Consider the following 12,176-nt stretch of genomic DNA (forward strand, 5'->3'; position numbering starts at 1 on the left):
GGAAGGGCACAAAATTTGGACTTTACTGAAGTCTTCATTGGTGATAATCTTGTGTTGAATACCTTTACCAACACATTCTATAAATAGCGCGTTAAATTCCATATTTGTGAATAGACCTAGTAATTCAGTGGCTAAATATTCAGGGCCACAAGTCATAAAACAGTTCAACACCGAATACGTATCACTTAAAGAAGTTGCAGAGGGTTCCTCCCAGTTGTGTGCTCTGTTCATCTTGATGTGCCTTTTGTTAATATTCATGAAAAATCCTTCTTCATTGTGCTAAGCTGAATATTTTGTGCAGTGCTCTCCTAAACACAGATGTGAATATGTGAGGCACAAAAGAGTACTGCCACCCTAGATGCTGAAGAAAAAAAATATTTTTTTTTTTTTTTGTTCATGACTAAAAGCCTTTATCTCTCTTTCAATAGTCTTTTTGAAATTGCATAACAAGTTTTCGAATAGGCCCCATCAATTCTTCAATTCAATTAATATATTAAATTGTCTATCTCAAAAAGTCATATATTTCCCATAGAAGAGGAAAATTACATTTTTAAAATGTACTTTTCTGCTGGACTTATTTTTTTAAAGTAGGAAAAATAATCCAATCCCAACTGTACAATTTATGCCAACAGAGCATGGAAAAATATATTCACTGAACCACAACCAAAGTTAATAAACTAATTCATCATTCCAAGACTCAGGTGAGAGATTTTTTAGACAAGAGGCATGGAAGCTGCATGTGAACAGAGTAAGCCTGCAAGCTTTGTGGATGCTGACCTCATCTGCCTTTTGCCCTGAAATACATTTTTGTGTAGTTTCAAAAATATCTGTAGAAATTGATATATTCCTACTAAAATATGCTATGCGCCCTTGAGAATTTAATTTCATGTTGTCCCTTTTTTGCTTGAAAGTCTGTTGAAAGCATACTATTTGTATAAGTATATATGTCACATTTGATATGTTTCAATTATATACTTTGAGAAATTTATTTGCATTTATTTTAGTCCTTCTCCCACTGGCTACAGTGAACTGCTTCAAGTTCTGTCCCTACTTTGATCTTATCAGATCAAAGACAACAAAATACTATTCTTCTAAGTTTCTGATGGGTTTCATTCAGAGCATAGATAAAACTGACTGCTTGATTTAAAACATAAAAAACATTTTACAAACAATCAAAAAATCCACACAACACATACATACTAATATGGTGTTTATGCTGAATATCAGTTTATGACACATCCTGTAGTAATCACTGCAAAAATAGTGTTGGCAACCTTGTTTAGTATCTAAAACAGCACAGGATAACATAGAAAACTGTGCTTACAAAGCAAGTCTGCACAGACAGGGATGAACAGGTTTTTACTTTTTACTTTTGAGAACTGGTTGGTTTCTTCATTTGCCATTTGTTTGTGAAGTCTCCCCTGTAATATGAGGAATGGAAGCCCTGTAATATTTCTCACACACAGGGCTACCCATTTTCCCTTCCCCTTGGTCAGGGGCTCTCCTGATATTTTATAAAATTGGAAATAAGATGACGAGGGAAATTTTTTAAGTCTTCTGTGAGCTAGGATTTTTAGTGGTTTCTTTTCTTTTCTTTGTTTCTTTTTTTTTCCATTGTACCTTAGAATCAATTTTTTTTAGTTCTTTCTGAATTTAAAGTAACAAGTAAACAAGCAAGTAGCAAGGAATTCCATAATATAAACCTTGGCTATTTGGTGTCCTCTGACTGATACTCTTCAGGTATAGCAAGAAGTACAATAGAAAACACAACAGTCTGTTGTATCTTGCTGCATACCTATACATCACTTAGGAAACTATTATTGATAAGACTCTTTCCATACTCCGTAAACACAGAAAGTTCACAGTGATGGACAAAGATCCTCTTGTATGCTCCTACTATATTGTATCCTACTGAACATGGGATCCTACACTAAGTCACTCTTAAAGTTGACAAAACTCCCTGGGTAAAAAAAACAAAAACAAAAACAAAACAAAACAACATGTTAATACAACGGTCAGTTTAATGCAAACTGACAGTTTAACAGAAACATGGGAGACTGGATATCTTTTATTATTATTATTATTTTCCCCCAATCAGCCTTTTCCAGAATGATGCTGTTTAAAAGTAAATAAATAAAAATAGAACTTTTATATTTTGACTCAAACACAGCACACTGTTTCATCCAATTTAGTTCATTACCAATGGCTATTGACTTTTTCATTTCAATGTCTCAAGTGCTCAGTCCTTCCAGGAGTAATATAGTCCAGAAGTCATAGGATAATTCAGAATATATATATTTTTCTCCCCATATTCATTAAGATCTAAATTTAAAATATAGCTAGTTTCTTACTTCCTTCCACTTTTTTTTTTTTTTTTTCTGGGCATCTACCATCTTTTACACCTTTACCTTAAATTCATTCAGCTGTGATTTTTTTCTTTCAACTATGCTCTTATGTGATTACCACCTGGTATTCTGTACATGAATAAGTCAGTGTCATGCCTGGACCCAAGGCAGGAAGTCCATTTGTGTGCTTTCAGATTCCTGCTTAGACAATCAGTCATTTCAGCTGCTGCTTTACAGACCCATACCCTCACAGAGAAGTAGATAAAAAACTGCACACCATAGTCTCATCAAGTCATCTATTTCAGAAGATTCCCTTACAAGGATTTCTGCAACAGGACACCATCAGCTGTTATCTAGAACTGTTAGAGAGATATTAAAAAGAGACTGTTTTGCATAGTAAATGTCAAAACCACCTGGGACAGCAGCAGGTTATACGCTGAGGTGATAAATGTAACTGAAATAGAATTAAAGCAGATGGATGAAACTTGACCCCTGCTTAGAATGTCTTAAGCACATCAATTGTCTTATCTTGAGATCTCTATAATACTATGAGCTCCACGATAACAATCTGATTTACAGAATCACAGAATCACAGAATCGTCTAGGTTGGAAGAGACCTCCAAGATCACTGAGTCCAACCTCTGACCTAACACTAACAAGTCCTCCACTAAACCATATCACTAAGCTCAACATCTAAACGTCTTTTAAAGACCTCCAGGGATGGTGACTCAACCACTTCCCTTGGCAGCCCATTCCAATGTCTAACAACCCTTTCAGTAAAGAATTTCTTCCTAATATCCAACCTAAACCTCCCCTCGCACAACTTTAGCCCATTCCCCCTCGTCCTGTCACCAGGCACCTGGGAGAATAGACCAACCCCCACCTCACTACAGCCTCCTTTAAGGTACCTATAGAGAACGATAAGGTCACCCCTGAGCCTCCTCTTCTCCAGGGTGAACAATCCCAGCTCCCTCAGCCTCTCCTCGTAAGACTTGTTCTCCAGACCCCTCACCAGCTTCGTTGCCCCTCTCTGGACTCTCTCGAGCACCTCCATGTCCTTCTTGTAGCAAGAGGCCCAAAACTGAACACAGTACTCGAGGTGCGGCCACACCAGAGCTGAGTACAGGGGGACAATCACTTCCCTAGACTTGCTGGCCACACTGCTTCTTATACAAGCCAGGATGCTAAAGAAAGGAAAAATGCAATAACATCTCAGTTTTGATAAATACAAAATTGAGGCTACTAAGAAAAAAAATGGTTATAGTAAATTTTCTGGGTTTTAGCTCATTCCTGAAAGCAGCATGCAGATAATTTTTAACCCATGAACATTTCGAAGTAGTTATATAATCCATTCACTGTGGACTTGCTCAAAAATTGGATTGACTATCTGTACAGGTGAGCAAAGGAACAAAACAGACTACTGGAATTTTACACAATATGAAAGGGAGAGCAGACTTTGTCAGGCTTTTTCTTAGAGTAGGAAAGGATTGGAAATATATTATTTAAATGATAATCTGATTCTAGATGTGTTTCCACCACAGACAAGTAAGTACCATCTAGTAGGCTGGTTTGTAAAGTTACCAAGTTCAATCTTACATTAAGTAGGAAAACTCAGACAGTAATTACAAAGAACTTAAAAATGCAAGCAAATAGATACCAGACCAGATAGTCTATGCTTAGTTTGTACTATTACTATAATGGTATTTAGATAGTGCCTTGCTAGATGAAAAATCCATAACTTTGTAAACAACTTAGTCCATGGTGGTGCTGCGTATGATAGCTATACCGTGGGCTCATTTCCTTAGTAGGAGGATCAGCAATCTTTCCAGCCTCGGCTGCCTATTCAGACTTCTAAACCCACCATAAACATAACAAACTCTTACATAAGACCTGAAAGAAAGTCTTTTCATCCTCCACATTTTTAATTAAAAAAAAAAAATCAAAAAAAAAAAAAAATTTAAATTCAGCTTTGAGGTAAAAGAGCTGCAGTTCTGTTACAAGAACTGGCACAAGGTGATCCTGTTGGCAACATTTGGGTGTACAAGAGGAAAGTGAACTTTGGTGCATGTGCACTTGTAAGACTATTTATGTGCTTTGGATTTTCCTGCTTGCTAATGTGCAGTATATAATTTGAAAATACTGCAAATATAATAAAATGTACTTTTCACCCTGCTTCATAAATATTTTAACCTAAAGAGCTACTTCAAGAAAATCAAGTTAAACCTCATGATATCAAATCAGTACAAGGGAGGTGATGAGGCTAAGCACAGGTGTATATGATCTTTACTAGTTGAAGAATAACTTTCAGTCTGCTGACTGAAGGTTTTCTGTTTATTTTTTTTTCTTTTACTTCAGTTCTAAGGATGCATGATTCAGTTGTGCAAAATTGCTCTAACATACAGCTCTAACTTTCAGGACTTTTTCTATATCAAGCCAGTTATCATAAGACTGACAACATCAAAATGCACTTTTGAAGCTTTATCATGTGGAATTACCTTGCTCAGCTATGTATCTGCTTCACTTGATTAGAAGCAAACATCTTTGTTCACTCAACCCTTCACTATGAGGATTTCAAAACTGCTTGAGATGTACAGACTGTAGTTTAAACTGAGCTATTTGTTTCATCTTTATTTACCTGAATTTTAATATCAAATTAAATTATGCTTATATAGTACTACTTTACTGCTCTATTTTCTCTTTCTGGGCATTACAGAGATGTTATTACTGTGTGAAGAGCATGATCTTTACTTGTTTCCTCACTCCAGCACATCACTGCACTCACCAATACACCATGGCCCATATTTCTCCCACAAAACTTCTTAAAGTTGACCAGCTAGTCCTACTCTCCATACTCTTATCATTTCTATTCGAAACCGTTGAAACTTCTGAAAAAGACTTTTTACCTGAAGAAATTTCAGTCTTGAACCTATTCAGATAACAAAAAGCTGAACAAGAGAATAGGTTATAAAGTCTATTCTCCCTTTGAAAAACTAGCATGCACCCTTCTCTGTGCTTTAAGCCTTGTCTTAGAGCAGTGCCTACACTGCAGATCTCATCTTCACCCTGCATGTTTTGGAGGTAATCATACTGCAGAACTGTTTAGCCTCTGAAAATGATGAAATATTCTGCCATCAAAATCCAAGATCAGTCAAGGAAATTAGAAATATTATCTGAGTTTGATGAAAATGAGATGTATGAGAGATATATACTATCCGCATACTGATGCAGCTTAGATCAGTCACATAAGTCCTCCATAAGAGGACTCCATAGATCCTCCATAAGTCTATAGACAGCATAGTTAAGGCAATGAAACCCGAGGGTCAGTAGAACACTCATTAAGGCTGAATATCAAAGGATAAATTAAAATGTGTGGGTCTTTCAGATCATGTCTTTTATTTTCTTCTTACTGGAATTTCTCTACATTGCCTTTATAAGCAGCACTTTGGAGAGTGCACACTTAGGCAGGGCAGGGACATGTTTTTGCTGCTGACCATCTTGTAGCAAGTGCACTGGTACCTGGTGTAAAGTAGAAGTGGAAATTTTTGTGGAACAGCTAATGTGTATTGCGTTTGAAATTCAGAGGCAAAAGTATGAAATCATCCAAGTGATTCTGCTCTTTTGTTACTATTCACATTATTTTATTCTTCTCACCTATACTTTTATCTGTTACCAGGTAGTTCTGGCTTTTCAGAATGTGTTTTTTGCTCTCTTCCTTATTCTGGTTCTAGTCATTATATTAAGTCAATTTCAGATTTCCTTCTTTTGTTGTCTTATTATCATATTTAATTATTCAAAACTGAGAGCATAAGTGTTACTTTGTACTGATTTACACAAAGAATCTACTCACAGACTTATTCCATGGAAAGGTCTGCAGAACAAAAGGAGTGTCAGGCTCATTATAGGACAATGTGCACTGCAAAGAACTAATTCTTTTGATGAATACAACTGTGAGGTGAAGGGAAAATGACAAATTTTCATGCCTAACATAAAAAGGAAGGTTTCTGCAGAGATGTGGGACATGTTAAAAATGATTTTATGAAGTTTTAGAATGAAGGAAAGAATCACATTTGAAAAAAAAAAAAAGTTCATTTTATTTTGTAGAAAATCAAAGCTCAGCATACTTAATGTGCCAAATTCAGGTGATAATATGCTTTCATCTGTAGTCAGTCTTGAAGTAATTAGTATGTGCTTGTCTGAAGAGCAGCCTTGTTCTTACCCTTTCAGTGCTCAGCCGCACAATGCACTGGGCTTCAGAAAGAATATTGGAATACCTTTTTCCTGGTGTCATTTCATAGGAAGTGTTCTGCTGCTGCGTTAGCAGGAGGCAGTTTCTTTGTCAGCTCTCTTAGCCACTCTAAAACTAAACCACTCTGTTTAACTGGGCAGGTGGGAACTTTTCTTGATGAATTAGAAAGACAACTGCAATCAGTTCCTTGCAGTACGATAAGCCTATTCAAACATTTCTAGCATTCAGTATCAAGTGCTGAGAGATGGATTCTGCTGATGATAATACCTTTGTTCTATAAGTAGTCCATTCATTTTAACTCCATGTGAACCAAGCTAAGAGGATTCAAACTAAAATGAGGAAATTCAGGAGCAAAATCAGAAAACAAGAAACACTGCCTTTTTTACAGTGGGTCAGTAGGAGTTTTGCCATGATACATAATTGGAATAAGAGAGAAACCTTTACCTATACAAACCAGTGTTTGCAAAACTGAGATCAACCAAATTTTATCCCTTTCTCAATGAAGATTATTCAGTACTGTGTTCCATTTTCTTTTGACACAAAAGGATCTCTGGAATGAAATCTCTGTAAGTACTCATGATAGTTTGCTACAAAAGCAAAAGTGGATCCAGATGTTTGCAAAACAGTATCCAGAACAGAAGCTTCATGACTTTGCTTGAGAATGTTTTCATGAGTGATTTTAGCTGTAGAAAAATGAGATATTGTGCATATAGGAGGTTGGATCTTAGCATATATTTGTAACCTCACAGCAGCCAAACATATAAAAAATGACTGGAACCCATTGTACTTGGCACAATGCAAACAGACTCTCCTTAAAAAAGAGCGAATGAGTAATTTTTATAACAATGTAATTATGCAACTTTATCTAATTTAGAAGATTAGAGATTGAAATACTGAATGAGAACTACTGTTGTGCACAAGAATAATACTTGATCTGATTTTCAATAATGCTAAGACAGCAGATAAAACAAGCACCTCAGATGTGATTGCCAACTTGTGCACAGGATTTTCTTCTTACATCAGTTCGACAGCTGAATTAAATTGATATTCAGAATTCCTGTTACCTACGAGAATCAATTCACTAACCTGAAGATAAAATGTGAGACAGGCTAAAACTTATTGCAGCATAAATGCACTTTATGGCATTTGATCTCTGCAGTCCTAACTCCCGGAGCTCTGTGCTCCCTATGGGAACACCCTGCAGCTCTTTTCCTGCCTGCCTGCCTAAGCTTTCTTTTCATGTAAATCAAGGCACAACAGAAAAAAAATGCATCTGCAGAGCTCCTTCAAGACAAAGTCGGGGTGTTATCAGGGCATGCACCTGGAACTGGGAGCTGAAGAATGATTTTGGATCACACAGCATAGGCATAGCCAGTGTTTAGTACAATGCATGACAAAGATTTCATAACAAGTCACTTGGGACAGGAAGGATTCAATAACAATTTAAATAAGAGGAGGATGCAAAGAGTTTGCAACTACCCAAGCTGGAACTTGTATTTTAAGTTGAAATCTTCTTAAGTATGACTTCAGAAGTGAAAGAAACTTATCCTCTGGCCAAGTGTCACAGCTTCCCTGCCTAAAAGGAGATATTAATAATTGATCAGTACAAAGCATTACATTCATCTTCTGAATGAAAATAAGAATATTGGGCAAGAAAGCAAATCTGTCTGGCAGGGTAACTTCCAATGAAGAAGGCTGGGAATCCTATTTCTCTGTTGCTACTGTTAGAGCCATTGTAGTATTTCTGTGACTCTTTGTGCTAAGTCATCTTAAGAACGTCACAAAATTGTATTTCTACACAGTATACAGGCATATTGTCAGAGGACACACAGTAAGTCTAGCCAGTCCTTCAGGAAACAGTTTACCAAGAAAACTTGCAACAGTAACAAAAAATCCTTTCTGTCCTGGAAATCATATGTTCCAGGACAGCTTGCTTGCATGTGTACAGTCTATGAAAGAATGTGGAACCTATGCTTTTATTTGTTCATTGACACAAAACCTTTCTTTATGGAAGAATTGAAGCTCTCTTTGCAACAAACTTCCTTTGGTGAAAAAGTAGACGTTACTCCTAATAAATACTCAGATCTGACTGACCAAAGCTGTGTAACAGTAAGAATATGACACGTAGTCTTTGAAAAGAACAAAAATAAGTGGGAGTCTTTCAGGGGAAAAGGGCGAAGGAAAAGACATTTTAACATTGGTGCCATTTTGAAATGCAGTGTACATTCAGACAGCAAGACACATGTTCCTGGTAAAGGTATTTATGAGCCTTAAGGATAAGTAATTTCTAACTGAGATGAATTAACATTGTCCAAAAAGGGATAAATTGAACTACATGTGTATAAATCACTGGAATCTCCTCTGAATTTGATATAATTTCAGTAAGAGGTCTGGTAGACCCCTTCAGGCCCATCACAGGTAGTATGTTTCCCACAGTGTTTTCAACTCACTATAGCAAGAACTAGAAAGGAATAAAAGAATTCTAACCAGGTGGCAGAGGTGTCCAACACCCATAGTTAATCTGAGTTTGGATGTATTTTAGGTAGTGCAAAACTATAACTCTCCAATTTACAGCACACCTTTTGGCACTTGGGTTGATTTTAGAAGGGTCTTAAAAAGATACAGCGCATGAGCTTTTTTTTTTTTTGCCTTTTTTTTTTTTTTAAGATTTTTGTACTCTCATCTGCCTTGAGGAATAATTGAATAATTGTCATTTCTTGATCTGTAAAACTTAATGTGATTACAAGTGCCATGGATCAAGTGACTGTCACCTTTCTGTGTCATGTGCACCTCCTCTGCACTAGAATGAAAAGCTATTATGTTCCTTGTGTGAGTCTCCAATATTTGTCACTGAATGGCAATGCTGGAAATGTGGGGGGTGGAGCATAAATTGCAGTTGCAAACTAGAAACACTTTGGGGGGGGAAAAAAGTTACAATGGTAAACGCTATAGTTTAGGAACAATTAAGTTTGCCCATGCCTTGAAAAAAGACACAGAGTATAGCCATATCACTCTCAAGTTCAGTAATTTAGAAAGTAGAGGTGAACTGAGCCAGGGAGCCCATGAAGAACCTGATCAACCAATTTGGATTCAAAAGCTGAAAACCAAAGTGTTCTTAGTAGTGTATCCACATTAATAAAATTTTTGGATAAATAATGGACCACTGACTGAAATGGACATCTGAAATATAATTTGGGCTGCAATAAACTTTGTATGGGCTGCATTAGGAAGAGCACTGCCATCAGCTGGGGGGAGGTGATGCTTCCTCTCTACTCAGCACTGGTGAAACACATCTGGAGCACTGGATCCACTCCAGAGGTGCCTTCCGACCCAAGCCTTTCTGCAGTTCTGTGATCTGCCAGTATCTCCAGTCCCACAGGGCTGCTGCCTGAAGCCATCAAGGCTGAGCCATCAGTTGCTCAGCATCCAGCTCTGGGCTGCAGCTTTCTGTATGTGCACTCAATCAGTGTCAGAAATTGCAGTTGCCATGGGGGAGATGATAAATTTGAGAGGCACTTCTTCGAAGACATATGATTTTGAGAACTTGATTTAAATACAGCAGATGCCAGTAAATGGCAGTTTAGGAGTGCTAATTATGCTCTGAATTATGATTCCCTTATATTTGATTTTACATACGTCTTAGCATCATTACAGCAAATCTTGACATTTTATTGGTTGAAAACAGACCTTTAATTTAAAGAAACTGAAGAAAATGCAGCCATTTTAAAGTATAACATAAACGTTTCTTGATGGAAGCTTTTTTTTTTGAGATCTTATGAAATAAATTTATCTAATCTAATTTTGCTTGAAGAACTAACTTTTCAATGGTTAAAGAAAAAAGAATACTGCCGTATATGAATATTTCAATTAATGTAATTTGAAATATCATTTTCTTCTTCCAAATCCTCACTGCAAAGGTCTTACTCATAAGCCTTCTCTTTGTCTTTTAGTGCAAGTTTGCAAATCATTACTAGTGCACATATAGCGAATGATGTGACAGGGATGAGTAGCCTCTTTTCGAGAGCTCTGGGAGACCTCTGAGTGCTGACGATCCAGTTATTTGGAACCAATGCCCAAATCCACCCTTGTCCCCTAGCATTAGTCTGTTACTCTGGGCACAACAGGTTCACACTGTAGTGATCATCAGCTCTAAATTTTTGTTGCACATGCTGGAATAGGCATTCTCTGTGCAACAGAAGCTCTTGCTCCTTTTTGGTAGAGAATCCTGACAACAGAATCAATCATATCAGGGCTTACAGAAAAAGCTGGTTCCCCGAGGTCAGAAAAATGAGACTGAACAGGAAGAGTGAGGGTAGTTTGTAAATGAGGGCAAACATTGGCAAGACCACACCTTGCTGTGAGACTAGTCTTTGTTTCTGGAGGCAAGAGACTCTATCAATGCACTATTTATTAATTCAGTAATTTTATCAGGTACAGTATGTCCCAGTCTATTTAGCACTCAATTAAGCTTCACATTGCCCATCAATAACTGCAGAAATGGCAACAAAATGGGCTTTGGCAGATTATTTTCATCTGAGTGACTGGTGGTTGGAGGAATTCATCAGTTGCTTTACTCTAGCTGTCAGGTTTGTCTTCTGTCAACACAGCAGGGAGGGAGGAATGGTGTGAAGCAGACATTTATGAAAACATTTTTCAGTTCTGATAGTCAAGAAGGCAACAAATCACAAATCACTCACACTCTGCGATTTGATATCTCTCTCGTGTAAAGTTGATCTGTTCAAAACCACTCAGATATGCTGGTTTTCTTTTGGTTGGTTTCAACTCTGTCTTCAGTACTAGCTTGTTAAGTTACAAGACATTATACCCTTTCTTTTCATATCATGTATGCGAACACTATACGGTGTATGGTGCTCCCACAAACTCATCCTTGAGCACACAACAGCTGTATTTCTTGGTGAAATCTTCTGTTTGCTTCCATGTGACTTCACAGGGCAACTAATCCTACTGTGAGGTCTGTCAGTGTTAATTGCCCAAGTCCAGCAAAATAACTATTTCTGACCTAGGGCTTCCAAAAGCAATCCGGTGTTTTCACAGAGAAAATACTCCATTTATGAAGATTTAAAAATTGTAGAGATGTCATTCTGTTTCGTTGCTGATATTCAAGAATTAAGATTGTTCAAAAACGGTCTTAATGATTTGGGTAGCTCTATAAAAAGTATTTTCTGAATTTGAAGTGTATCTCGAGATTAACTTGGCACTCCAATGTTGTGAAATCGTTTGAATTCTTCTTCTTTCCTGTGCTTATTTTTGTTTGGAAAGGTATTGTTTCCCTTCCGTCATTGCTGAGCTACTGGCTGCAGTAGTCAGATAGCTACAGTAAAAACGTATGTATCATGGAACGCATAACGATGTAGGGTATCCCCAGCACCAAGTAAATGAAGGCTGTGGTGGCAAAAGTGCAAAGGGAACAAACACGGTAGCACCCGAGTGCCACGCTGGGGAGCGTTCAGAAAGATTCTGGTCTGGGAAAGGCACCAACAGCCTGGTCGCTGCCCACGCGGGACCGGCAGCCGGGAGCCGCGGCCCGGAGCAAGCCGTGCTCCTGCGCCCGGGCGGCTCGGGGC

Source organism: Anser cygnoides, chromosome 4 (assembly GCF_040182565.1).
Source record: "Anser cygnoides isolate HZ-2024a breed goose chromosome 4, Taihu_goose_T2T_genome, whole genome shotgun sequence".
Taxonomy (NCBI): Eukaryota; Metazoa; Chordata; class Aves; order Anseriformes; family Anatidae; genus Anser; species Anser cygnoides.